Below are 27640 nucleotides of genomic sequence, written 5' to 3' on the forward strand. Positions count from 1 at the left end.
CATGATTCTTTTAATAAAAAGAAAGTACTACAGTAAAATATAGCACACTTTCACTGATGCACTTCCTTTTCTTTAGTCATATCTTCTGTTTTATAGCTATTCTGTACATAAGGATTTATATTTTAACTAGAAATAAATAAAATTTAAGCCATGACAATGATTTGTGGCTTCACTAACTTTCATGTAAAAGGTTCATATAAAAACCCTATTTGCTATCATCACACTATTTTTCCATTATATTTTACACAGTGGGATGCTTTTGCCTGATGACTTTTAAGAACTGTTCAAATCTAGATAGCCAAATGTTAAACTGGTTGACATTGGGATTAAATCTCTGATCCTATCACTAAAGAGGAGAGTGAAAATTTTGGCTTAAAACTCAACACTCAGAAAAATAAGATCATGACATCTGGTCCCATCACTTCATGGCAAATACATGGGAAAACAGTGGAAACAGTGACAGACTTTATTTTGGGGGGCTCCCAAGTCACTGCAGATGGTGACGGTAGCCATGAAATCAAAAGACACTACTCCTTGGTAGAAAAGCTATGACCAACCTAGACAGCATATTGAAAAGCAGAGACATTATTTTGCCAACAAAAGTCCACCTAGTCAAGGCTATGGTTTTCCCAGTAGTCATGTATGGATGTGAGAGTTGGCCCATAAAGAAAGCTGAGCCCCAAAGAACTGATACTTTTGAACAGTGGTGTGGAGAAGACTCTTGAGAGTCCCTTGGACTGCAAGGAGATCCAACCAGTCCATCCCAAAGGAAATAAGTCCTGAATATTCATTGGAAGAACTGATGATTAAGCTGAAACTCCGACACTTTGTTAACCTGATGCAAAGAACTGCCTCATTGGAAAAGACCCTAATGCTGGGGAAGATTGAAGGCAGGAGGAGAAGGAGATGACAGAGAATGAGATGGTTGGATGGCATCATTGACTCGATGGACGTTAGTTTGAGTAAGCTCTGAGAATTGGTGATGGACATGGAAGCCTATCATGCTGCAGCCTTTGGGATTGTGGAGTCGGACACGACTGAGCGACTGAACTGAACTGATCACTAATAGTGCAATACTGTAACAAATTTAAGATGTGGCAGCCTAAAATACACATTATCCACAGAAACATGTACAAATAGTATATCTGAATTTTAATTCATTCTATAATGTACTTACACAAAGAAAAAATAGCTGCTTTGATTTTGCTGTATCTATTAATAAGTTGTGAATATTTCTCCTGAATTCCGATCTTTGAGCAATATGTATCTGGCTGAGGGGAAGGGGCGTGACTACCAAAGTGACTGTCAAGAACAGTCCAATAATTTGAAGTGTCATTTACTCTTTATTTAGGGATAAACTTTTCAGTTTCTCAAATTATCTTCCCACCCTTAAAATCATCATCATCCCATGTGAACAGGAGGGTGGAGATTTTTTTGTTTTCACAAACTTGAGGATAAAGGAACTTTGTGTTAGTCTTTGGATGTATAAAGGGCAGTGACGTTTCTTCTTGCTCTGCACACATCCTGTAGGTGAATTTGAATTATTTTGAATGGGGTACTGAAGACTTCTCAGCCATCTCCCTGTTGCTGACTCCCCTTCTCTTCAGCACTCTCTAGCGGTCAGCCACTGCTATCAGCCCATGGTGTGACAGCTATCACCTGACCACACCAATGCAGATGCCCTGGGGTGGGGGCGTTTGTAAAGTCAAACATATTTTAAGTAAATTTTTAAAGTCAAAAATTTAGAAAGCTAAATTGCAAAGGTTCTCCCCTTTCTATCACATTTAATTCTAGATTATTTATAATATGCCTTGCAAAATTACCCACTGCCAAGCTGCCAAGTTGCTTCAGTCGTGTCCGACTCTGTATGACCCCATAGACAGCAGCCCATCAGGCTCCGCCATCCCTGGGATTCTCCAGGCAAGAATACTGGAGTGGGTTGCCATTTCCTTCTCCAGTGCATGAATGGGAAAAGTGAAAGTGAAGTCGCTCAGTCGTGTCCGATTCTTAGCGACCCCATGGACTGCAGCCTACCAGGCTCCTCCGTCTATGGGATTTTCCAGGCAAGAGTACTGGAGTGGGGTGCCATTGCCTTCTCTGAAATTACCCACTACCAGTGACTGAATAGGTAGTCAGGGAAGAAATTCCTACTGTTGCTGCTCTTTTCAGTAAAGCATTTCTCCTAATTTCTAGTTTTTCCAGGATTAAAATGGGGTGTAGTTTTCTTTTACTTTTTCTAAGTAACTCCCCTTTTGCTTGAGTTGAGCTATGAATTAATGATAGACACAGAAGTAGAAATTATTGAGACTTTAGTTGCCAGCTTATCCTTGATGTGTTACATCCGAACAAAAAAATTGGTAAATTGTCTTTTAAGAAAGTATGCAGGTTCCCAAACTGAAATACGTACATACATACATACATACATATATTCATGTGGGGAAAAAATGTACAGCAAAAAGACAAAATAGAAATGCCTCAAGATGTTCAACCTCTGGATGGTGACATAATGAGTCATTATTATTTATGTTATATTATTTTATTCCCAATATTTTGCATTATTTTTATGATCAGAAAAAATACTGAAATGTCCTTTTATTCTCAGAAATGCCACTAAAATGACTTTTCCCAGGTATCTCTCTCCCCTCACCATAACATAAAATATAAAATGAACAGAGAAGAGATAAGATGTGATAGGAATCATTTGTCATAATTGAGAACTTCTTTAGGATAAAACTATAACATGTAGATGTAATTTATGTATTATAGTGTGCGTAATTTAAAACAAAAAATATTATTTTCTTTCTTTCCTCAACCTTGTAAGGCCTGATTGAAGTGCAATACCAGTTAGCTGGCCTTATATAATAGTGAGATTGTTTATGTAAAGAAGATATAAGAAACTTATTTAAGTATACCAGAAAAGGATAAACTTTAATCAGAACAAAAGAGGTTTTTCAAAAAGCAGCATCTTTCTAAAATCCCTTTTTAATCTCTAAACTAAAAGGACTGAGCAAATGATCTCTAAGGTCTCTTTCTACCACAGTGTTCTCTGATAGCATGAAATCCGACTCCCTAATGAAGGATAATGCTGCACTGAATCAGGCCAAAGAGATTTACTGATAGGAAATATGAGAAACCCAAATTAATCAACAGAACGAAGGTACCTAGGACTGGCTTATGGCTTATTTTAATAACAGAAACAAATAAAGTAGAACTACATCTGAGTTGAAATAATGATGTCAAAATGACGTTAACTTGTGAAACCAAGGGTTCCAGTATTTCAGTTTTAATGTTAAGACAAAACTACATATTTAGATAATGTATAATTTTCATTATATTTATGAAATTGATTTTTAAATATAGTCAATGGTAGAAGCAAAATATTTCATTCTTTTATTTTTTTATATCTCTTATAGAATCAACCAGATGGGGCTTGGTAACATTAATTAATTACAGTGACACTTCATTTGTCAGGAAGCTTTTTTTTTGGCTGACTTGCTTGTCTAAAACCCCAGAAAAGTGTGGGAGATTGCCCCCAAACAACTTAAAATGTATTTCACATCATTAGTATTTCAAGAAAAATTAATATTTTACTTGAAGTCAAAGTAAAATGACGGGAACACAGTTACAGTCTGATAGTAAGGGATGGGAGAGAGAACTATAAAATATAAACACAAGAGCAAAAAGCTTAGTGATCTGAGGCCATTAATCCAAGAAAATCATTCTTACATACCTGCCTTAATGCCAAATGAAGAATCTTTATATTTTCTTATGATAATATTTGAGGCTTATAATGACAATTATTTTTCAAAAACAGTGACATTTATAATGTTTGTATAAAGATTTCATCAAAGTTTATTAAAGAAATACAACTTTGGCTCTTAAATGGATACATATATATATATATATATATTTATTTATTTATTTATTTTTTACTTGTTACTTCGTATCAGAGTATAGCTGATTAACAAACTATTTCCTGATAATTTCAGATGAACAGCAAAGGGACTCAGCCATATGTACTCATGTATCCATTCTCCCCTAAGCCCTCCTCCCATCCAGGCTGCCACATAACATTAAGCAGAGTTCCCTGTGACATACAGTAGCTCCTTGTTGGTTATTCATTTTAAATATAGCAGTGTGTGCATATCCATCCCAAAGTCCCTAACTATCCCTTCCCCTCAAACTTCCCCTCAGCAACCATAAGCTCTTTCTCAAAGTTTAAATGGATATATTTAAATAGTTCAAAAAATACACTTTCGTTAATCAAGTTCATTTCATTGTAACAAATTATAAATAAGCCTGATAGAGTTTTTGAAATATATTCCCTTTATCCTTTCAGTGGGGTCATTAGTTATTTTCTATAGAGTCAGCTGATGTTGATTTAAAGTCTTGCTTTTACATTTGAAATTTTAAATTCTTTTTAAAATTTTATTTTGAACGTTTTTTAAGAGCAGAAGATGTTAAGATTTTGAGAATATCTCTTTGGATGGTATTTGATCTAATGGCCATTTTTAAAAACCCACTATTTGTAACCAGTTGCTACATCATAGCTACTCTAGGTGAGTAGTTCATAAGTGGTAGCTATAGGACAAGTGATGGATGGCTATAGGACAACTTGGAATAATTAATTACAAAAATGTTTCCTGTAATCATTATGCATTTTTATATATGTTCTAAATGAGAAATATTGTATAATATTTAAAGAAGTAAAGGGTTCTGCTTAATTCTCTCTCCTTCATGCAGAAAACAATTAGGAGCAGTCTTGGGGAATGAGAAGGTCAGGAGCACTCATATGACACTTCATGGAAATGAATGGGAGAGACTGAGATCTTTTCTTTAGGTACTGCAAACATTTAAAACTCATACAGTCAATACTAATTGTTACCTAGACAAAGTCTTGAAGCCAAAGAATGGAGTTAAACATGGGCAATAGAATCAACAGAATTGAGTAATGAGTAATAACAGAGAAAGTAAATGGTAAAAATGTTTGAGAAATTTCCAAAGTAGCGTATAGACACCTGAAAAAGTTTTTCACGGAGCATTCATGTGACAGTTGGCATGTATATTGCTGAATATGTGAAAAGGGACTGGAATGGGGTGAAAAGTTTCTTCTGAGAACTCTACTTCTGTATACCTAGGAGGGTATATATGAATAAAAAGTTATGCAGTTCAATTCTTAAAATGTTTTACTTTGTGCAGAAACACTTTTGTAATAATTCTGAAAATGATTTTATATGTAATATAATTGTATTATATTAAACATAATGTAATATTCCCAGGTATTATTAATAAAAGTATATTAATGATGTCTTGAAATACTCTTACCTGGGTATTATTACTGTAAGGCAGTTTATGTCAGCATTAAAAAGACAAATACTAATTGTTGCAATAAAAACCCATCTAATATTTGTTGCATTAATTATAAGTACCATTTTCTTATAATCTGGAAAATTTGATAATACATTAAAAAGAGAACATTTTAATTTAATTATACAAATTAATTTTAATCAAAGAATTATATCTGTGTCTCTTTTGATGTCTCGCACACAGAGTTATCTTTACCAATTAACTAAATACCATATACATGTGTTAGTATACTGTATTGGTGTTTTTCTAAATAGAACAGTATTATGGACTCTATGGGAGAGGGTGAGGGCGGGAGGATATGGGAGAATGGCAATGAAGCATATAAATTATCATATGTGGAACGAATCGCCAGTCCAGGTTTGATGCATGATACAGGGTGCTCGGGGCTGGTGCATCGGGATGACCCAGAGGGATGGGATAGGGAGGGAGGTGGGAGGGGGGTTCTGGAAGGGGAAAACATGTACATCCATGGTGGATTCATTTCAATGTATGGCAAAACAAATACAATATTGTAAAGTTAAAAAATAGATAAACTAATTAAAAATAAACAAAAATAAAAAATAAAGAATTATATCCCTTCATATAGAATGATAATGCTCCTCATTTTTAAAAACCTATACAAATTTCTATAAATTTTTCAACTTAAACTCCCAAGCCCAAATTTTATGCTGTATTGTCACAGTATATATTAACTCTTTTGGGGGCCAATTCAAAGTTTTCTTCCAATATCACAATTACCTAGCAATTATGCTATTGCATACTCCTTTAAGGTTATCTGTTTCTTTGAATAGCTAGACTATAAACTCCATGAAAGCAGAGACCATGTTTGAAAATTCAGCACAGAGCGCAGTGCTTGGCTTATAATAGATATTCATTATATGTCTATCCACTGATTTAAAAAAATGCGTGGATTTTTCTCTTCTTTCTCAATTCATCCAGTTGAAAATTGAGTACTCTGCATAATTCTGTTTATTGCCATGCCTGACTGGTTCCTGATGCTGACTGAGACCAGATGCCCCAGAATAATGACTCTACATTTCTCCATACTTCTCCACTTTCCTGAATTATAACCTGGAACCCCTGCTCTTACAGTTAGGAGAGCTTGTTTGATTCCTCAAGTACTGGACCTTATAGCTGAATTATTTCCCCATAGCTCAGTCACAATATGTAGAATGAAATAGCAGCAAATAGAATGTAACAACATTATGTTGTTGTTCAGTCACTCAGTCTTGTTCAACTCTTTGCGACCCCATGGACTGCAGCAAGCCAGGCCTCTCTGTCCCTCACCGTCTCCTGAAGTTTGTCCAAGTTGATATTCATTGCATCAGTTATGCCATCCAGCCATCTCATCCTCTGATGCTCTCTTCTTCTTCCCTCAATCTCTCCCAGCATCAGGGACTTTTCCAATGAGTTGGCTGTTTGCATCAGATGACCAAAATACTGCAACTTCTGCTTCAACATCAGTCTTTCCAACGAATACTCAGGATTTCTGTTAAGATTGACTGGTTTCCCTTAAGATCTCCTTGCTGTCCAAGGGACTTTCAGGAGTCTTCTCCAGCACCACAGTTCAAAGCCATCAATTCTTTGGCGTTCTGCCTCCTTTGTGGTCCAGCTCTCACAACTGTATGTGACCACTGGGAAGACTATAGCCTTGACTATACGGACCTTTGTTGCCAGAGTAATGTCTGCTATTCAACACACTGTCTAGATTTCTCATAGCTTTCCTGCCAAGAAGCAATCATCTTCTGCTTTCATGGCTGCAGTCACCATCTACAGTAATTTTAGAGCCCAAGAAGAGGAAATCTCTCACTACTTCCACCTTTTCCCCTTCTATTTGCCATGCAGTAATGGGGCCAGATGCCATGATCTTAGTTTTTCTTGATATTTAGTTTTAAGCTGGCTCTTTTACTCTCCTCCTTCACCCTCCAGAGGCTCTTTGTAAGAAATACTGATTCATTGATTTAGATTTAAGTAATTGCACTGTTTATTCCCAATGCCTTGTGTATAGTTGTTATGTCTTGTATTAAGTAATTCTATTTAACATTTTAAACAGCTTCTCACAAGTTTGATAATAAATGAATATTTATTTGTATCGATTTCCTTTAATTAATCATAAATTTTTCTTTCCTTTGAATAGCAAACATTTGAGGATTTTAGTCATCTTTGTAGAATATAAAACATAATTTCCAATATATATTATACATAATTATTATGTTAAAATACCATCCATTCATTCATTTTCATATACATTTATTCATTAATAAATATTTATAAAATATCTACTAAATACAAGATTTCATGTAAAAGATCATGGCAAAAACAGTAATAGCCTCAACAGTGATCATATGGCCTATGACCAGATGAGTTTACAGTCTAGTAAAGGATGCAAGAAAAAATACTTAGGTATAAAACAGAACATAGTAGTCATAAAAGGTATAATGCTGTGTTTATGAGTTGAAAGATCTGGTCTTATTCACCTCTGTCTCCTCAGTCCTAGCACAAATCTAATTCTTTTTATTAAAACAGTGCTTTTCTTTCTTGTTTTTAATTATTTTTGACTGTTTAAAGACAGTTATATTTTAAAACAAATGTTATATAACTTACTAAGGTACACTTATTCAACATTTTAGAGGCAAAAGAGAGATTTATGGATTTCATACCCTTTCTATGGCTGATGAAGTCTTTTCTAGTATCATCCTATTAGTCATTAGACCAATTAAGCTGATATTATATTTAATATAGCACATTAGCACATTTCCTCCATGCATAAGTGGAAAGGATTGTAATCTAGGGCTTCAATCTACACATGTGTGTGAAGGCTGATCACCAGCAGCTCAATATTGTGCTTTCCTATTGAAGTCTTGTCATAAATAAATGGATAGTTTCTGCCTTAGTAGACATGGTCTTTTATGACTGCTTTTGACTTTATTTTAATCAGACAAGGTTTATTTTCCTTAGGATCCAAGTATCTATTTATATTTATTTTCCCTCTCTGTTTAGTAGATATATAGAAAATATCACCACTCTTTCACCTTTTGGCGTTGGAAAATCAGAAACTTTCCTTTCCTCTTTGGATCAGACTCACGTCTTCCCCAATAACATCTAACAAATTATCCCATAGCAGATATTTCATCCTTTCAATCTTGTCATGAGAGAAACTGCAGTTGTTTACATGAAATTACGCATATAGACATTATAGCAAATGCATGGAATGCTTTTGGCATTTTTTTTAAGTGGAGAACTGTGGTATTGGGTTCACAGTGTCGCAGTCCTTGTGCTTTCTAATGATGGCTTCAAGCAAATACCACAGCAGTGTGGGTGTGAAGGACTTAATATTTTTTTAATACTAAATATTCCTGTTAACAAATTTAAATCTGTTCCATCCCAAACTTAAAGAAACATAAAATTGTTCTTTAAGTATTACAAATTTGTTCAGACCCTAAGTGGTGTTGACTCTTTGAGACCCAATGGACCACAGCACAGGCTTCCTGGTCCTTCGCTATCTCCCGGAGTTTGTTCAAACTCATGTCCATTGAGCCAGCAGTGCTATCCAACCATCTTATCCTCTGTCACCCCGTTCTCTTCCTGCCCTCAATCTTTCCCAGCATTAGGATCTTTTCCAATGAATCGGCTCTTCGCATTAGGTGGCCAAAGTATTGGATCTTCAGCTTCAGCATCAGTACTTCCAACTAATATTCAGGGTTTATTTCAATAGAATCTTCATATATTTAATTGATGTAGTAATGATTATAGGAAAGAAAGCGTATTGACCTTAAAGTGTTGCTCTAAATATTACTGGAAACACGAAAGATATTTTATAGAAACATAGTCATTTCTACCTTCACTCCATAAATAGAATTTTAGTTTTTGTTTTTTTTATGTTTTTGCTTTTCTTTGTTTATGCTCTTCTTTTCATTCTTTTCTCAATGAGAGATTCTCTAATGCAATAGCAAGAAATACTGCAAAATGAATAGAGAAACAAGGTCAGATTTAAAAAGTGTTAATAGAGGAGATGAAATTTTTTTATATTTAGAAGTTAGAGTCACATTTGTAAAATAAGAAGTTGCCTATAGTAAATATTGAAGAACATTAAAAGTCAGTGTGAATTAAAATACAAGTGTTAAAATAAACAACTAACGTAAGGGCTAGATAAGGAAGTAAAAACATGAAATGAACAAATTAGTCATCTGGAAAATTGAATCAAAGTATTTTCCCAACCAGAATTTGTTCTTCTGTGTGGTAATTTTCATATATTAACTTAAATTAGTCCCCAAAGTAGAATTCATATAAGAGATAGTCTTCAGTCAAATGTAATTGATAAGCAAAATAATTGCAAAAATATTAAACCAATTTAAAAAAAACTTAATCTTCTGAAATATTCTTGAATTAAGAAAAAAATAAAATTGAAACTGCAGAATATTTTTAATGAAAATATTTTTAAAATGAAGCTAATTAAAATCCATAGTGTTAGTAAGATCTGAGTTCAAGAGAAAATTACCTTTCAGAATGCTCATTATAGAAGAAAGACTAAAAATAAGTAAACCAACAGTCAACAACAAGAGTAAAAAGATAGAAAGAGAAGAATGAATGAACTGAATGAAGGTCCTGAATATGTATTTAGAAACCAACAGCTTTCTTTTTCTTATGAAAGAAAACATTATGATTAAAAAATTTAAAAAGAGAGACTTTACAATATCTATATAAACCATAATTTTCAAGAGCTATATGAATAAAAATATAATTTATTTACTGCTATTTATAATTAAAGACCAGAATAAATGGAAATGAACATCAAGGTAAAATGAATCCATACAGTGAAGTTGTGGTGACTGTGTGATACACAATCTAGATTCTTCTCTGATGAGATAGTTGTTCCCATAACTGTTAAGAGTGCTATTGACAGACAGTATTCAGTTGTCCTCCCCTTTATAAATTGTCTCAGCTCAATAGAGCCACCTTGCCAAGGGCCATAGCCCTTCCCTGGTCTTTCATTACCAATGACTGATCAGTAAAACAATTGGGCTATTTGTGCCTAACTTTGGAAATCTCATTCTAACTCCAGAGATCCCAGTTAGGTTGACTGAGGCTGCTGCTGGACGTAGTGTCTCAGCTCCTCCTTCTGACCATTACTGATTACTTTTTTCTCTTTTGAGAGTATTGTGTGTGCTGTCTTGGTCTCCAAGTCTCTTTCCCTGTGAACCTAGCCTATGACAGTTACAGTTATCCCTTCTTCCCCAATTAATTTAACAAATTTGGCTTCCTCAATTTAATCTATGAGATGAAGCAATTGCAATCAAATTCCAAAAGGATTGGTTTCTCTGTGTGAAGCAGTGGTTAAATGCTAGGTTTAAGGTTTAAAGTTTGTTTAGAAGATTTGTATATCAAACTTTGATATTATTATTATACTGCTACATTAAATTTATTGGTGTGGCGATAAGGAGTAGCACTTTGAAACAAATGTAAAAAAGTCTTAAAAATGACTGTAGTTGGACTTAAGAGGACAAATTTATAGTTGCCACAGGGGAAAGATAGCTAGGGAGTTTGGGATGGTCATGTGCACACTGCTATACTTAAAATGGGTAACCAACAAGGACCTACTGTATAGCTCAGGGAACTCTGCTCAGTGCTATGTGGTTGCCTGGATAGGACGGGAGTTTAGGGGAGAATGGATACATGTATATGTATGGCTGAGTGCTGCTATAAGTTGGCTACTTAATATCAGTTGAATGGACAATTATATTGAGGCTTAGGCATCTTACTTACCTGTTCAAAGGGCATTTCTAAGAAGGCCTGGATACCTTATAGCAGAATCTGCAATACAACCTCATGTTTGGCCAGTAAAAACTGGATTTTAAGTCTGTTTTATTCAAGCCAAGACATCCTAACTTACCCAGGAGCTTCTTGAAGAGATTGCACTATGGACCACAGTTACTTTTGACAAGGCATTCCAAATACTGACTGTCAGAAGAGCATTTGGCATTCATCTAACAATTGCTGAAGGCTGCTTTTGGGGAAATTTGAGATTCTAGTACAGCTTGATGCTAATATGTGAGTTTTGGTAACCTTTCTCCAGGTAGTGATCACCTTACAGTCATAAAAATTGAGATGTCCAGAAATTGAGGCATTTTTATAGAAATGGCACTTTAGCTTTTGTTTATTTTCTGCAGTAGCATGCACATCCTGTCCTGGCATGCATAATAAAAGCTATACAGTTGTTTGAAATCATATCTCTATGTTCATTATTATGCTCTTTGTATCTCTGTTTATATTGCTGCTGCTGCTGCTGCTAAGTCGCTTCAGTCGTGTCCGACTCTGTGCGACCCCATAGATGGCAGCCCACCAGGCTCCCCCGTCCCTGGGATTTTCCAGGCAAGAATACTGGAGTGGGTTGCCATTTCCTTCTCCAGTGCATGAAAGGGAAAAGTGAAAGTGAAGTCACTCAGTCATGTCCGACTCTGAGCGACCCCGTGGACTGTAGCCTACCAGGCTCCTCTGTCCATGGGATTTTCCAGGCAAGAGTACTGGAGTGGGGTGCCATTGCCTTCTCCCTATTTATATTAACATATTCCTAAAACTCTAGAATCAGCTAAATTCTAGAATATAGTCTTTTTAAAAAAATTATAGAAATATAATATATTTACAGTATTGTGTTAGTTTCAGGTGTACAGCAAAGTGAATCAGTTATACGTGTACATATATCCACTCTTTTTAAGATTCTTTTCCCATATAGGTCATTACAGAGTATTGACTAGAGTTCCTTGTGCTATATAGTAGGTCCTTATTAATCATCTATATTTTAAGTATATTCTATTATTATAATCAAATATAATCATTATTTTATACTAAAATATAAGTCATCTAATTTATATCTTATATAAAGTAGTATGTATATGTCAATCCCAATCTCTCAATTTATCCCTTCCCCCTCCACATCCCCTGGTAACCATAAGTTTGTTTTGTCTTATAAAGTAACTGCCTACCGCACACATTCAACTATTCCATAATATTTTTGTCAAGGGGTTGCCTAAGAGTATTGATTTAGCATTTAATGTGAATGCTGCTACCTGACTGTCATTATCCTTTGATATGCCCTAGCCCAATTTGAAGCCTGTGATTAACATCTCGACGGTTTCTGCTCCTTTGTCATTAGTTTCTCCCTTGGCCTTCTTATCTAGCCAGTTTCTTTAAAACAGCACAACCTTGTCATAATGTATAGTCTTTCTCTTTCTTAGTGTAAATTATTAATGTACTAAAAGAGTGAACTCTTATTTTATGAACTATTTATTTTATTATTTTATGTGTACTATATGTGAGGCTAGTACTATTCTAATAATTTTTTAGAGTATTAGCTAATGTGTTTAGTTTTAACTGATTTCTGAGAATATACTAAGACCTTTACCTACATTATATTTTAATCTTCATGAAACCCTATAAAGTGTGCTTAAGCCCTGTTTGCATATTATGAAACTAATGTGTGCATGCGTGTTAAGTCACTTCAGCCATGTCTGACTCTGTGTGACCCTATGGACAATAGCCTGCCAGGTTCCTCTGTCCATGAGGATTCTCCAGGCAAGAATACTGGAGTGCCATGCACTCCTCCAACGGATCTTCCTGACCCAGGGATTGAACCTGCATCTCTTACATCTCCTGCATTGGCAGATGGGTTCTTTACTACTAGCACCACCTGGGAAGCCCTGCGAAACTCATGACCAGACCTTAAATAATTTGGTCAACGTTACAACATTTTGAAACATTAGAGTTTAGAGTTTTCACTTAGACTTTTCTTATAACAAGAACCAAAACACCATCTCCTGAAACTCACCATTAGTGCTACCTCCTTTATAGTGTGGCAGTTATGACCATAGTCCATCCCAGGAGGCACACTCTGATGGAAAATTCAAGTTGGCTTTGGGTCGTCTAAGCCTAACTTCTCTCTCCTTCAGTGAATTCAGGTAGCCATGCTTCTGTTCACTTTGACTTCATTTAGCTCCTCACATTTTAAGGATAGATTTTTAAGACTCTGAGGTCTTAAGGAAATAGCTACTCATTCCAAAATTATAATCTTTTCCTTAATAGCTAGAGGTACTTTATGGGCTTCCCAGGTGGTGCAATGGTAAAGAATCCACCTGTCAATGCAGGAGACAGGATTTCGATCCCTGAGTCAGGAAGATCTCCTAGAGAAGAAAATGAAAACCCACTCCAGTATTCTTGCTTGGGAAATTGCAGGACACAAGGAACCTGGAGAGCTCTAATCCATGAAGTTGCAAAAGAGTGGCACACTGCTTAGCAACTAAAACAGCAACAAGAGTTACTTTATCTTCTTTTATTTTTGTACCTTTCCTATGTGAAAAATATTATAATTCTCAAATTAAAAAAAAAATTATAGTTCTCACTGGTTTAACAAAGATTCTTTTCTTGACACAGTTCAGTCAGGCTTCTGAATTTTCTCCTAGGCCCACCTGTGCACTTTCTTGTAAAATCTAAAATTTTAGCAAGAACCTTGATAAGTCAGGTTAGCTACCACCCTTCCCTCAATATCTGATCACCCTTAATACCTAATCAATTTCCTCACTTTTCACCATGCCCCAGGTATAATCTGAGTACACTAGTCAGCAAGGATCCTAGTCTGTTTAGCCAAAATCCCCCTTATCTTTGATGTTTCCTCTAAGTAATTTTCCATCCACTGGCCTCCATCCTGTTCCATGCCTCTAAATCCCCATTTCCCTGTGCTGTATTCAGAATTGAGCCCGATGTCTCTCCCCCACTGTAAAATCCCTTTGCAGTGATCCTTGTAACCTATTGTGACAGTCCTGAATAAAATCCACCTTATTAGTACTTCCTTGGTGTTACATTTAGTATTCCATGCTTCCAGTGCAACATTGTAAGGGAAAAGGTTTGATCCCTTGTCAGGAAACTAAGATACCACAAGCCACACAGTGCCCCCATCCTTCCATCTCTCCCCCACCCCCCTAAAAAAAAGGTAATCTGTCTAACCAGCTTCAACAAGCAGCATGGGATTTTTTTCTTTGACAGTTTAATGAAATCCAGATATGAGTATTGATAGTCATGTTGATGCTTTTATGTTTTCTTCCCTTTCTTTTTCTTCTATTGTCTTCTTTACCTCTTCATTGCCATTAATCCATTAAAAAATACTTTCTTGTCTAAATAGGCTCAGAGATTTCTCATTCCAATTCTTTTTTCTCTTTGCTTTTTGTGTATATGCTAACAATAACGACTTCCTTGGTGGCTCAGACGTAAAGCATCTGCCTATAATGTGGGAGACCTGAGTTCTATCCCAGGGTCAGGAAGATTCCCCCTGGAGAAGGAAATGGCAACCCACTCCAGTACTCTTGCCTGGAAAATCCCACGGATGGAGGAGCCTGGTAGGCTATAGTTCATGGGGTCACAAAGAGTCAGACACAACTGAGTGACTTCACTTTAACAATAACAGTTCTATACTTTCCTTATAATTAGTTCTTATTTTATTTTTCATGAATTTTCCGTTTGAAATATTTATGAGACATATCTTATTTCTTTCAGTTAAAGCACTGGTTGTCTAATTTTCACTTTGGTAGTAGTTTGTACAGAGTGATCCACTTACATACTTCGAAAGACTTCAGGATAGGTGAGAAACCATGTAAACTGGAAAATGAAGTGTTTAAACAAAATTCACACATTCCATAGTTCTTAATCTTAGTAGAAGAAGATAGAACATTGGCTTACTTATGGGAGTCATACAATTGTTGAATCATGCAATTGTTAGATAGTAGGATAAATTTGAATAAATAATGTATGTAGAAAAGAGGATAAAAGTAGCAATATAAATTGGCTCAACTGTAATATTGTGTTTTCTTTATTCCTGTAGACTTGTCATTCCTCTTTGGTTCTTGACATTGATCTCATGCAGCTGTTTGTATAATACTACAAAAAGCTATTCTTATAACTATATCTTAAAACAATTTTAGTACATTTGAACTTTCCTGGTGGCCTAGTGGCTAGGAATCTGACTGCCAATGCAGGAGACATGAGTTCAATCCCTGGTCTGGGAAGATCCCACATGCCACATAGTAACTAAGCCAGTGCACCACTACTCAGCCCAGGCTCCACAACAAGAGAAACCACCACAGTAAGAAGCCCCTGCTCCCTGCAACTAGAGAAGACCTGCCTGCATCAATGAAGACGCAGCACAACCACAAATAAATAAATAAATAAAATAGAATATTCAAAAAAAAAAAGAAAACTATTTTATTACATTTGAAAAATACTCTATTTGCCTTGGTTATTACTTTGAATTTTGATTTTATTTTTAATGTCGATAAACCTGAAGTTTATGCATTTGTTTATTTGTTTTAGTGATGCCACAAGGCTTGAGGGATCTCAGTTCCCTGACCAGGAATGAACCTGTGCCTCTTGCACTGGACACACAGTGTCCCAACCACTGGACTGCCAAGGAATTCCCTGAAGTATATTTAAATGAGAGATTTTCTAGTTCTGGCTATGTTAAACTGTGACCACTTGTTCTCTCATAACAATGAATCTTTTACCTCTTGCTAAATAAGGTGGGAAAAATGTGTTGTCCTGTATCTTATCTTGCTTGATATGCTTTTAAATTACACTTTTACTGGTGATCTTGCACTTAAGTGAGTGTTTTATTCTGTTTTTCTTTTTCATCTGTCACAAAGAAAATGAAACTTTTAAAATAAATTGTATAATTGTTGCATTTATATTAAGGATTGCATCAAAGAAGAAGAATTAGCATAATTGGATGCCCTATCTAGTATGTGAGAATGATTGGTGTCAGGTTTCCCAATGTTAAGAACTTAGTGATTAATAAGAATTCAACAAAGATTTGTTGACTGAATAAATAAAATGAGTTTTCCTTTGGATGGACTCAACGTCTTGGAAAAGATGAATTGCCACACAGGCAGAGAGCAGATCACTTGAAGTTTTGTTGTCTGTGTCCTCACCTCTCTATTCTCTGTGCTAGAATGTGATCAAACGGATCTTCCTCTTTGCATTCACAGCCTTTTCACAAGCTGTAATAGTTGTATTTGTTGCTTTGCTTGTTTTGTGTCTGTCCTCCCTAGTGGGATGTAGTCTCTAGAAGAGCCAAGAGCCGTGTCTACCCTGTTCAAATTTTCATCCCAGTGAACATGAAGAGGAAGCAGTTAGTTAAAAATGTGTTAATGGAATGAATTAGCTTCTGCATGAGTTCATTTTGAGGAAAGTGATTCAACACTGGAAAAATGTGTTTCTTGTCTGGTACACATATCTGGTCTGTGCAACAAGCTTGCTATAAACTCACATTGGCCATCAACTTTGCAGTGTGTTTTCTATAGCAATTGCCCTCAATAAAACCAGAATATCTGTTTACTAGACTAATTGTTTAACTAAGTATTCTTTGCATTCAAGTCTGGATTCTTGTTATACTCTCCCACCTACTTAAGAATTCCTGAATGTAAAGGACCCTAGATTTTTCATCCTTTTTGAAATTTTGGCAGGAGACTATATGATAAAGTGACCTAGTCTTATCCTCATTGAGAGAAAGAAAATTATCTCCTACAGTTGCTGAGGATAATGTAATAGCACAATCTCGATTAACTGGAATTTCTCTAAAGATGGGAGATTGCTTCTGCTAACTGTGACGGCTGTTAGTTGAGTAGAGAACCCAGCAGAAAAAGCAAAACTGAGAATATAGTTCAAAGTGAAGGTTTTATTTTCCAAATAACAGTGCTTCATAAACTTATACAGGACATATCAGGTGGCTCTTCAGATATTTCAGCTATAGAAACATGCAAGAGGGCTGACACTACTCTTTACCCTGTCCTTGACTAGCTGTAACTCAGGAGAGTTTCTCAGGCTCTGCACGCCTCCACTTTCTCTCAGCCTCTGCACCTCTCCACTTTCAACATTACTGCCAGAGTTGAACTCACTGGGCTTTTTTTACGCTTTGGTCTGGGCTTCCCTCGTGGCTCAGACAGTGAAGACTCTGCCTGCGATGTAGGCGACCTGGGTTCGATCCCTGGGTCATGAAGATCCCCTGGAGAAAGAAATGGAAACCCGTTCCAGTATTCTTGCCTGGAGAATCCTATGGACAGAGGAGCCTGGAGGGCTACAGGCCTTGGGGTGGCAAAGAATCAAACACGACTGAGCTACTAACACACACACACACACACACACACACACTATTTGGTCTGCACTTCCCTGGTGGCTCAGATGATAAAGAATCTGCTTGCAGTGCAGGAGACTAGGATTTGATCCCTGGGCTAGGAAGATCTCCTGGAGAAAGGAATGGCTACCCCCTCCAGTATTCTTGCCTGGAGAATTCCATGGACAGAGGAACCTGGCGAGGTACAGTCCATGGAGTCACAAAGAGTCAGATGCTACTGAGCCACTAACACTCTGCTTCCCCTCTAACCTTGTCCTACCTAATATTGTTTATCTTTTGGGCTTCCTGCCTCTGGTGTTTCCTTGTATTAACCTTCTCCCACTTTAGGTACTTTTAGAAAGATAATTTATAGTCTCCAGTAGCTTAAAAAAGTAAATAAAAATTCCTGAATCTAGCAAATAGATCTCTTTCCAGTCTGGTGATCTTTACCTTTCTCCAGTGCATTGCCTTCTGCCATACCTTTGTCTTCTCCCCTGTACACATTATGCCATTATACCTTTTCTACCCATTAACAAATGGTCATTTTCTTAAACTGTGCCTTTTGCTGTGCTATTTTTCTTTTTAGATTCAGCTCCCCTCTCCACCTGGCAGACTGCCTTTGAGTGTCATCTTAAGTGCCAATCTACTGTGAGGCTTCTTTGACTCACACAGAGGTGGATGATTTGAAGCACTAAATGTACACCTCTGTCATAGTAAGCATCAGTTATACTGTAATTAATCTGTTTATATGCCAGTCTTTACCACTAGTTTCTGGAAGGGGGCATAGCGACCCACTCCAGTATTCTCCCCAGGAGAATCCCATGGACAGAGAAGCCTGGCAGGCTATGGTCCATAAGGTCACAAAGAGTCGGGCACAACTGAAGCGACTTAGCATATACACATGCATGAACCACTAGTCTGAGAACTCATTAGTACATTTTCACTTATAACTACTTTGTAAACTGGCATATTTGCTGATCCTCATCAAACTCTTGTTGAATGAACAAATTGGCTTCTGAGGCCATTCCTTCAAAAAAAACAAAAAAGAAAATATAGTTTCCTAACTTTGTTGGGAGACTTCATCTAGAAAAAATAATCTAGAGTGTTCAATCCAAACTAAATAGTAAATTATTGAAACAAAAATATTACATCAAGCTTAGGGAGGGTACAATCCTAGAAACAGAAAAGGCTTGTGACAATTATGTACTGGTTTTGAAGCTTTATAACATTAGGTAGAAACATAGGTAGAATAACACTTTTAAGACTTTAGTGAATATCCTTGTAAAGAAGTACTAACTTACCAAGGCTTTAATTTCCACAGAAGACACTGCTACTAATAGATTCTTCAGCAACTGCGGTCTGAGAAAATCTAAGTGCATAGATTCAGAGTGAATGTGGATTAATTGGTTGCCCAAGGGAGATTATATAGATGAGTAAAATGCAGAGAGTTTAAATCAGAAACCTGAGTACTAACAATATTTTTGGAATAGTCAGAAGAAAGTCATTTGCTAAATAAATGTATCTGCTAGAATGGATTGATGGATTGAATGCCCCCATCTAGCTACTCATTTACTTTTTTAAAAAGCAATTTATCTCTTATTGTTTATCTGATTGTGCTTGGAATGTTCCTATGAAGCATAATTGTGCATAACACACTAGCATCACATTTAAATTAAGGTATTATCATCATCATCATTTGAAACTTGCCTTGACTTAAATGCTTCTCTAGCGGCTCAGACGGTAAAAATCTGCCCGCGATGCAGGAAACTCGGGTTTCTTCCCTGGGTTGGGAAGATACCCTGGAGAAGGGAATGGTTACACACTCCAATATTCTTGTTTGGAGAATTCCATGGACAGAAGAGCCTGGTGGGCTACAGTCCATAGGGTTGCAAAGAGTGGGACACGACTGAGTGACTAACACTTTCACCGAGTCCTAGTACGTGCTGACTACTTTTTCTCACTTGAGCTATGCTATTGATGTAAGCCATTTCTTGACCAAGTTTAAAGCAAAGCATCTAAGTGACTTAGAATTCCCAGGTTCCAGTTCCCATGTACAGAATTACTAGCAGATTATGCCCTTGGAATTCTTCTGGAAAGCTCATAATTCCTCAACTTAAATTCTAATACTGAGCTCTATTACTCCAGGGTATTAAGTTGTGCTTTAACACATGTATTTAATGGAACAAATATGCACATTTACACATGATTTGTTATTCCAGAGCATTTAAAGTATAAGATAAGTATTAATTAATTCTAAATTGAGGATTAGAAAAATCTTAAAATATTTCTTTACATGTAGTGATTCTACTCAATTAATGAAAATCTAGAATGTGAGCTCTAAGAGGGCACTGATTTAGTTGTGCATGTTTATTTGGATATGTCAGAATTCAAAATTCAATTTAATTATGTTATAATAATAGTTAATGGGACATATTCTCATATTTGGAAATGTTTCAGGATCTTAGAAAATTTCAAATATTCCAAATAACTGATAGCTTTGGATATTTATTTGAAATAGCTTCCATGTCATTAGGAAAATAAATCCATAATGAGGTGGTCAGGAAAATAAGTACATAATGAAGAGTTTGATATAAATCTATACCAAATATAAATAATATTATCTGTATATAATATCATATGAAAGGAAGCAATATAACACAGATTATTACAACACTGTAGAGAGAAAGGAACATTACAACAAGAGCCAATATAATTGTGTCATATAAATAGAAAATGCAACCTTGAGGTAACTCTGCTAAAAGCAAGTGTTGTCACAGTGAATGAACAATACTGTTTAGCTCTGTTGCATTGTTACTTCTGAGATATCTTGTTACTTTACATGATACATGGTAGAATCTGTGTGGTAACAGAAGCACTATAATATGATTTGACAGAAAATACATAGATAAAATTTATCTACTTATATATCTCAGATGCTTTCTTTCAGTTTGAATCAGAACTTTGAGTTTTGGTTAGAGCTGACAGATGCAGGCAAAGATAGGACTGCTTGCTTATAGGCTTCTGTAACTTTGGAAAAATGTTTTTTAACAAACAATTTTGCACAATTTTTTATCTCTTTAAAATTAATGTAATTTAAAGTACTTGCTTTCACTTTTGTATTCCCTAGTAAATCATATTTCCTTTTATACAAGATGCAGTTTCTGAAGCTATGTGGTGGTAGGGTTGTGTTGTTGACACAGAGTGGTTCTTTGCAGTCTCATGTTTCTATAGTGCTAAACGTACGACTGATTAACTCACAAAATCGAACACGGGGGCATCTTGGGATGGCCTGTGGTGCTGTGTCTTTTAAGAATGTCTGAATGTAATTTTAGTGACATGTGCATTTAATCTGTGATTTTTTTTTTAAAGAAAGACATGTTTAAGAGGATTAAAATGCAAGGATTTTGCATTTTTATATTAAAATAATTTTATGAAAGAGGAAAAGCTTTTATTGTGTAGGATTTTTATTTTAATATAGTAATTTTAATAACTGAAGTGATACATATAAGTTTTTGCATTGCTATAAATACCAAGGCTCTTTTTTATTTAGCACTGTCAGCAAAACATGAAGTAAATCCAGTGGTAATCAAATGGAAGTTATGATGATCCTATCTTAAAATAGGAACAGTGTAGTGATGTAGTAAGGAGTAGCGGTTCCTTTAGTGTAGCCTAGGGATACAGTTCTGCTTGGTCACATCGCTACTAATCATAGACTCAGGGCTGGTAGGAACAGGATGAATGTGGGAGAACCTTTATTTAACTATAGTAAAAGAAAACTCGCTACTTCATGAGTTGTCAATTTCTCTTGAGATATGGAAAAGTCTAAAAATAGAACATAGTATTGAAATGTTTCAGATGTGGTTGAATTAGAAATTGCAAAATTAATTTGGAACCCTAGCTAAAGGAATAATTTAAATTCAAATTTTTGGAAGTCATCAGGTCTATCTACATCCTGTTGTACTAATACAAGTTAAATCAAATGTTTGTTTGTGTGTGTGTGTATTGTGGAGGTAAAAGATCTAACAACAGAGATAAAAGATGACATTTTTCCTATTGAGAGAAGGAATGAATGATGCATCTCACTTCACCTCTGTGCCCTAACCTATAGCTGTTAAAATTTAATGAGGAACCTCATATTACCTGTTTCATCTATTACGAGACAGGCATGCATTGACGTCCTTAAATTCTGCATCAACTAAGCTTTCCTAGCTGTGCTTTCATAAAACCTGATGGATAATATTACCTGCTAATTTATCATTTCAGTAGGAAAATTTAAAAATAATCTCTCCTAGGTATCATGACAGATTATCAGTTTATTTCTATAGATAAGAAGGCCAGGTTTGTAACAGCTTACTGAATTGTAAAATTAAATAAAATATAGTGATTTATTGAGGCTATTTCTGCATAAATTCATTAATTTTGTATTTTGTTGTTGTTATTCTGCATTAGGTCATTGGTCTCTGAGGTAGTTAGATAACAGTCACTTTAGATAAAAGCTAATCAGATTGACCTTAATTTCCCGGTGAGCACAAGTAATAAGAGAAACCCAAACCCAGTATATTGTCACCCTGCTTATTTAACTTATATGCAGAGTATATCATGCGAAATGCCAGCCTGAATGAAGCACAGCTGGAATCAAAGTTGCCGGGAGATATATCAATAACCTCAGATATGCAGATGACACTACCCTTGTGGCAGAAAGTGAAGAGAAACTAAAGAGTCTTTTGATGAAAGTGAAAGAGGAGAGTGAAAAAGCTGATTTAAAAGTGAACATTCAAAAAACTAAGATCATAGCCTCCGGTCCCATCACTGTATGACAAATAGATGAGGAAACAATGGAAATAGTGAGAGACTTTATTTTCTTGGGCTCCAGAATCACTGCAGATTGTGACTGCAGCCATGAAATTAAAAGACGCTTGCTCCTTGGAAGAAGAGCTATGACCAACCTAAATAGCATATTAAAAAGCAGATACATTACTTTACCGACAAAGGTCCATCGAGTCAAAGCTATGGTTTTTTCCAGTAGTCATGTTTGGATGTGAGTGTTGGACCATAAAGAAGGCCTAGTGCCAAAGAATGATGCTTTTGAACTGTGGTGTTGGAGAAGACTCTTGAGAGTCCCTTGTACTGCAAGGAGATCAAACCAGTCCATCCTAAAGGAAATCAGTCTTGAATATTCATTGGAAGGACTGATGCTGAAGCTGAAGCTCCAATACTGTGACCACCTGATGCAAAGAACTGATTCATTGGAAAAGGCTCTGATCCTGGGAATGATTGAGGGCAGGAGAAGGGGACAACAGAGGATGAAATGGTTGGATGACATCACTGACTGGATGGACATTAGTTTGAGCAAGCTCTGAGAGTTGGTGACGGACAGGGAAGTGTGGCGTGCTGTAGTCCATAGGGTCGTAAAGAATTGGTCACAACTGAACTGAACTGCACTGAAAAGCAGTATTAATGTAATACATATTTTTTAAATGGAAAAAACTGTAAATCAGTATTTTAAAACCTCCTGAAGTTGAGTAAGCCAGATAAAAGAGAAAATTATTTTGTCCTGGGTCTGAAAATTCTTAGGGACACTAATAATTCTATGAAAGTACTGAACGTCCACCTCAAAACTTCTTTTTATTTATCATTTATCCCAGTTACAACAAGCGCTGGCTATTTAGTGCATGCATTTATCCACTGTTTTAGTATTTATTGCAGGATAATTATGTGACTTTCTCTTACTTAGATACCTTCTGAGATAACCAGTATTTTCCCTCAGTTCAGTTCAGTTCAGTCATTCAATTATGTCTGACTCTTTGTAACCCCATTGACTGCAGCACGCCACACTTCCCTATCCATCACCAACTCCCAGAGCTTGCTCAAACTCACGTCCATCCAGTCGGTGATGCCATCCAACCATCTCAGATTCTGTCGTCTCCTTCTCCTCATGACTTCAATCTTTCCCAGTATCAGTATCTTTTCCAATGAGTTGGCTCTTTGCATCAGGTGGCCAAAGTATTGGAGCTTCAGCTTCAGCATCAGTTCTTCAAATGAATATTCAGAATTGATCTCCCTCAGGATTGACTGGTTTGATCTCCTTGCAGTCCAAGGCACTCTCAAGAGTCTTGTCCAACACCACAGTTTGAAAGCATCAATTCTTCAGCACTCAGCCTTCTTTATGATTCAGCTCTCACATCCATACATGACTACTGCAAAAACCACAGCTTTGACTATATGGACCTTTGTTGGCAAAGTAATGTCACTGCTTTTTAATACGCTGTCTAGGTTTGTCATACTTTTTTTCCAAGAAGCAAACATCTTTTAATTTCATGGCTACAGTCACCATCTGCAGTTATTTTGGAATCCAAAATATTTTGTTTCCACTGTATCCCCATCTATTTGAATACAAAGAGTTATAGCAATAGCAATAAGTGATAAATGCAATATTTAAGATATACATGCCCTATGCATATAAAATCTTGTAAATATTGAATACATTGTAATGAACGTTTTATGTTCATGTCAAAATCCTATATACATTTAAACTGTGAATTCTTGTAGTACCTCACTTCCCTCTTCTGCAAAAATAGGTGTTATAAATAAGACCTAACTCATGTAATTACATTGATATTAAAGTGAGAAAATAAAAGTTCGTATCACAGTACCTGTTCCAAACGCATCAATTATCATTAAAGATGTCTGTTAAATTTGTTCCTATGAATGTTTTCTAGATGTAGTTCTTACTTATATATTTTCTTTAGATTTTAATTTAAATTGTAAGTAAAATTCTTATATATTAATCTTCCATATTCAATTTTCTTCCACCATTACTTTAGGTAGAATATATACCTTGAAAATATATGCCAAAAATATCCTTATTTTCTCTATTGGCATGATAGAGAATGAAGAATATAGTTTTAAAAGGAAATAATATTGGAAAGATTTTTTTAAAGAATTATCCCTGTCCTCAGAAAGGTAGTATTTTGCAATAAAAATGATGTTCAATAGAAAAGAGGTTTTTATTAGCTCAGAGTGTAGTCTTGGGAAAGTTACTTCATTATAAACCTTATGCTGTTAAAGTGCTGCATTCAATATGTTATGCACTCGAGTGATACTGTTACAGTGCTGCACTCAATATGCCAGTAAATTTGGAAAAGTTAGCAGTGGTCATAGGACTGGAAAAGGTCAATTTTCATTCCAATCCTAAAGAAAGGCAATGCCAAAGAATGTTCAAAATATCACACAATTGCACTCATCTCACATGCTAGCAAAGTAATGCTCAAAATTCTCCAAGCCAGGCTTCAACAGGATGTGAACTGTGAAGTTCCATATGTTCAAGCTGGATTCAGGAAAAGCAGAGGACCAGAGATCAAATTGCCAACATCCATTGGATCATTGAAAAAGCGAGAGAGTTCCAGAAAAACATCTACTTCTGCTTTACTGACTATGCCAAAGGCTTTGACTGTGTGGATCACAACAAAATGTAGAAAATTCTTAAAGAGATGGGAATACCAAACCACCTGACCTGCCTCCTGAGAAATCTGTATTTAGGACAAGAAGCAACAGTTAGAACTGGACATGGAACAACAGACTGGTTCCAATTCAGGAAAGGAGTACGTCAAGGCTGTATATTGTCACCTTGCTTATTTAACTTATATACAGAGTACGTCATGTGAAATGCCAGGCTGAATGAAGCAAAACCTCGAATCAAGATTAGTGGAAGAAATATCAATAACCTCAGATATGCAATTGACACCACCCTTATGGCAGAAAGCGAAGAAAAACTAAAAAGCCTCTTGATGAAAGTGAAAGAGAAGAGTGAAAAAACTGGTTTAAAGCTCAACATTCAGAAAACTAAGGTCATGGCCTCAGGTCCAATCACTTCATGGCAAATAGATGGGGAAACAATGGAAACAGTGAGAGACTTTACTTTTTGGGGTCTCCAAAATCACTGCGACTCAATGGACATGAATTTGGGTAAACTGCAGGAGTTGGTGATGGACAGGAAGGCCTGGCCTGCTGCGGTTCATGGGGTCGCAAATAGTCGGACATGGCTGAGTGACTGAACTGAATTGAAAATCACTGCAGATGGTGACTACAGCCATGAAATTAAAAGACACTTTCTCCTTGGAAGAAAAGCTATGACCAACTTAGACATCATATTAAAAAGCAGAGATATTACTTTACTAACAAAGATCTGTCTTGTCAATGCTATGGTTTTTCCAGTAGTCATGCATGAATGTGAGATGTAGACTATAAACAAAGCTGCCTGCCAAAGAATTGATGCTTTTGAACTGTGGTGTTGGAGAAGACTCTTGAGAGTCCCTTGGATGGCAAAGAGATCAAACCAGCAGTCCTAAAGGAAATCAACCCTGAATATTCATTGGAAGGACTAATGTTGAAGCTGCAACTCCAATATTTTGGCCACCTGATGTGAAGAACTGATTCATTGGGAAAGGCCCTGATCCTGGGAATGATTGAGGGCAGGAGAAGGGAAGGACAGAGGATGAAATGGTTGGATGACATCACTGTCCCACGACTAGATGGGTATGAGTATAAGCAAGCTCTGGGAGTTGGTGATGGACAGGGAAGCATGGCGTGCTGCAGTCCATGGGGTGACAAAGATTGGGTACAACTGAGTGACTGAACTGAAATGAACTGAAGCCTTACTAGCTTCTTTAAAAATAAGAGGCAAATGGCTTAGATGGCCTTTAAGTGTTATGATTCTAAGAAACCTATAGTGTAAATGTGTGTGTGTGTTTGTATGTGTGTATGTGTGTGTGTGTTAGTTGCTCAGTCATGTCTGACTCTTTGCGACTCCATGAACTGTAGCCTATCAGGCTCCTCTGTCCATGGAATTCTCCAGGCAAGAATACTGGAGTGGATTTCCATTTACTTCTTCAGAGGATCTTCCTGACCCAGGTTTCAAATCCAGGCCTCCTGCATTGCAGGCAGATTCTTTTCCATCTGAGCTAAGGGAAGATAGTGTAAATATAATGGACAAATATATTATAAAAGTTAAAGAAAATTTGGTAAACAAAATAAACAAGCATATTTAACTTAGAGAAACCAATGAGTTTAAGCTTAATTCTTCCTAAAGCTTTACTTTAAAAAAATGAAACTAAGAATGGTCTTCTTTCTAAAAATGAATGAATGCATCCTGTAGATGAATTCTAATTTTGCAAAGCTCTGCTATCTCAGTTACTCTGGGTTCAAAGCCATGTTTTGGTTCTCCTTGAAGAATATAATACTTTGGGATTTATCTTAGGTAATAATCAATGCAAGACCCTGTGGCAAAAACTCAACATAGATGCTTAGATGAATGCTGATCATATGATATCTGCAGAATCTCACTCACCCTGGTTTAGCTACTAATAAATGAATGTTTGGATAGTTTAATAGACAGGGGCTGAAAGCAAGTAGAGGAGATATCCCCAACAGATGTCAGGAACGATAAACGCTAAAAACCTGGAAATGTTGTTGTTGATGGCCTGAGATAGTGTTTCAGCACAGTTAGTCCCAGAAACTGACGGCCAGATATCAAAGTGAGAAAGATCACTTTTAGATTTTTATGTAACTAGGGGAAAAAAGCCTTTGTAAAAGAACTACATACATATAAAAGGGGTATGTTATGAGAAAGTCATTTTCAAAGTCTGGAGGGATTTGCAATTTTATGGCAACTCTTAATGTACTTTTGTGATAGAGTTTATATACTTAGAGATGACCCTAGCTGAACATTGCACTGAGATCAAAGTTCATAAATTAGTTAACATTTTCAGTTTAACTTGTCTCACTAAATCTCCTTTTTTGGATGAGCCTATTCTTTTTATAGTTTCAAAGCCTAGGAAATGCCTAGCAAAGTAATCAGTATGTGATAAGCTCATATTGATAAAGTGTCATGTTTAAAAATGCTCTGAAATACATTTGTATGCCTTTCGCTTCTAACAGTCTCGTCGTGAAAACAAAACATATTCTCATGTATTACAGGGGGAAAAGATACTGAAGCTCACCAATTTTAAATGATTTGATTGAGGTCAATAGTTCCTAAGTAATATAACTAGTACTTAAGTTACATTTTCTTGTTTTTAAACTTAAACCTTCAATCATCATAACACCCTGATTTCTCCCATTTCAGTG

The sequence above is a fragment of the Giraffa tippelskirchi genome, chromosome 2 (assembly GCF_054371585.1).
Source record: "Giraffa tippelskirchi isolate mGirTip1 chromosome 2, T2T-mGirTip1v1.2.pri, whole genome shotgun sequence".
Classification (NCBI taxonomy): domain Eukaryota; kingdom Metazoa; phylum Chordata; class Mammalia; order Artiodactyla; family Giraffidae; genus Giraffa; species Giraffa tippelskirchi.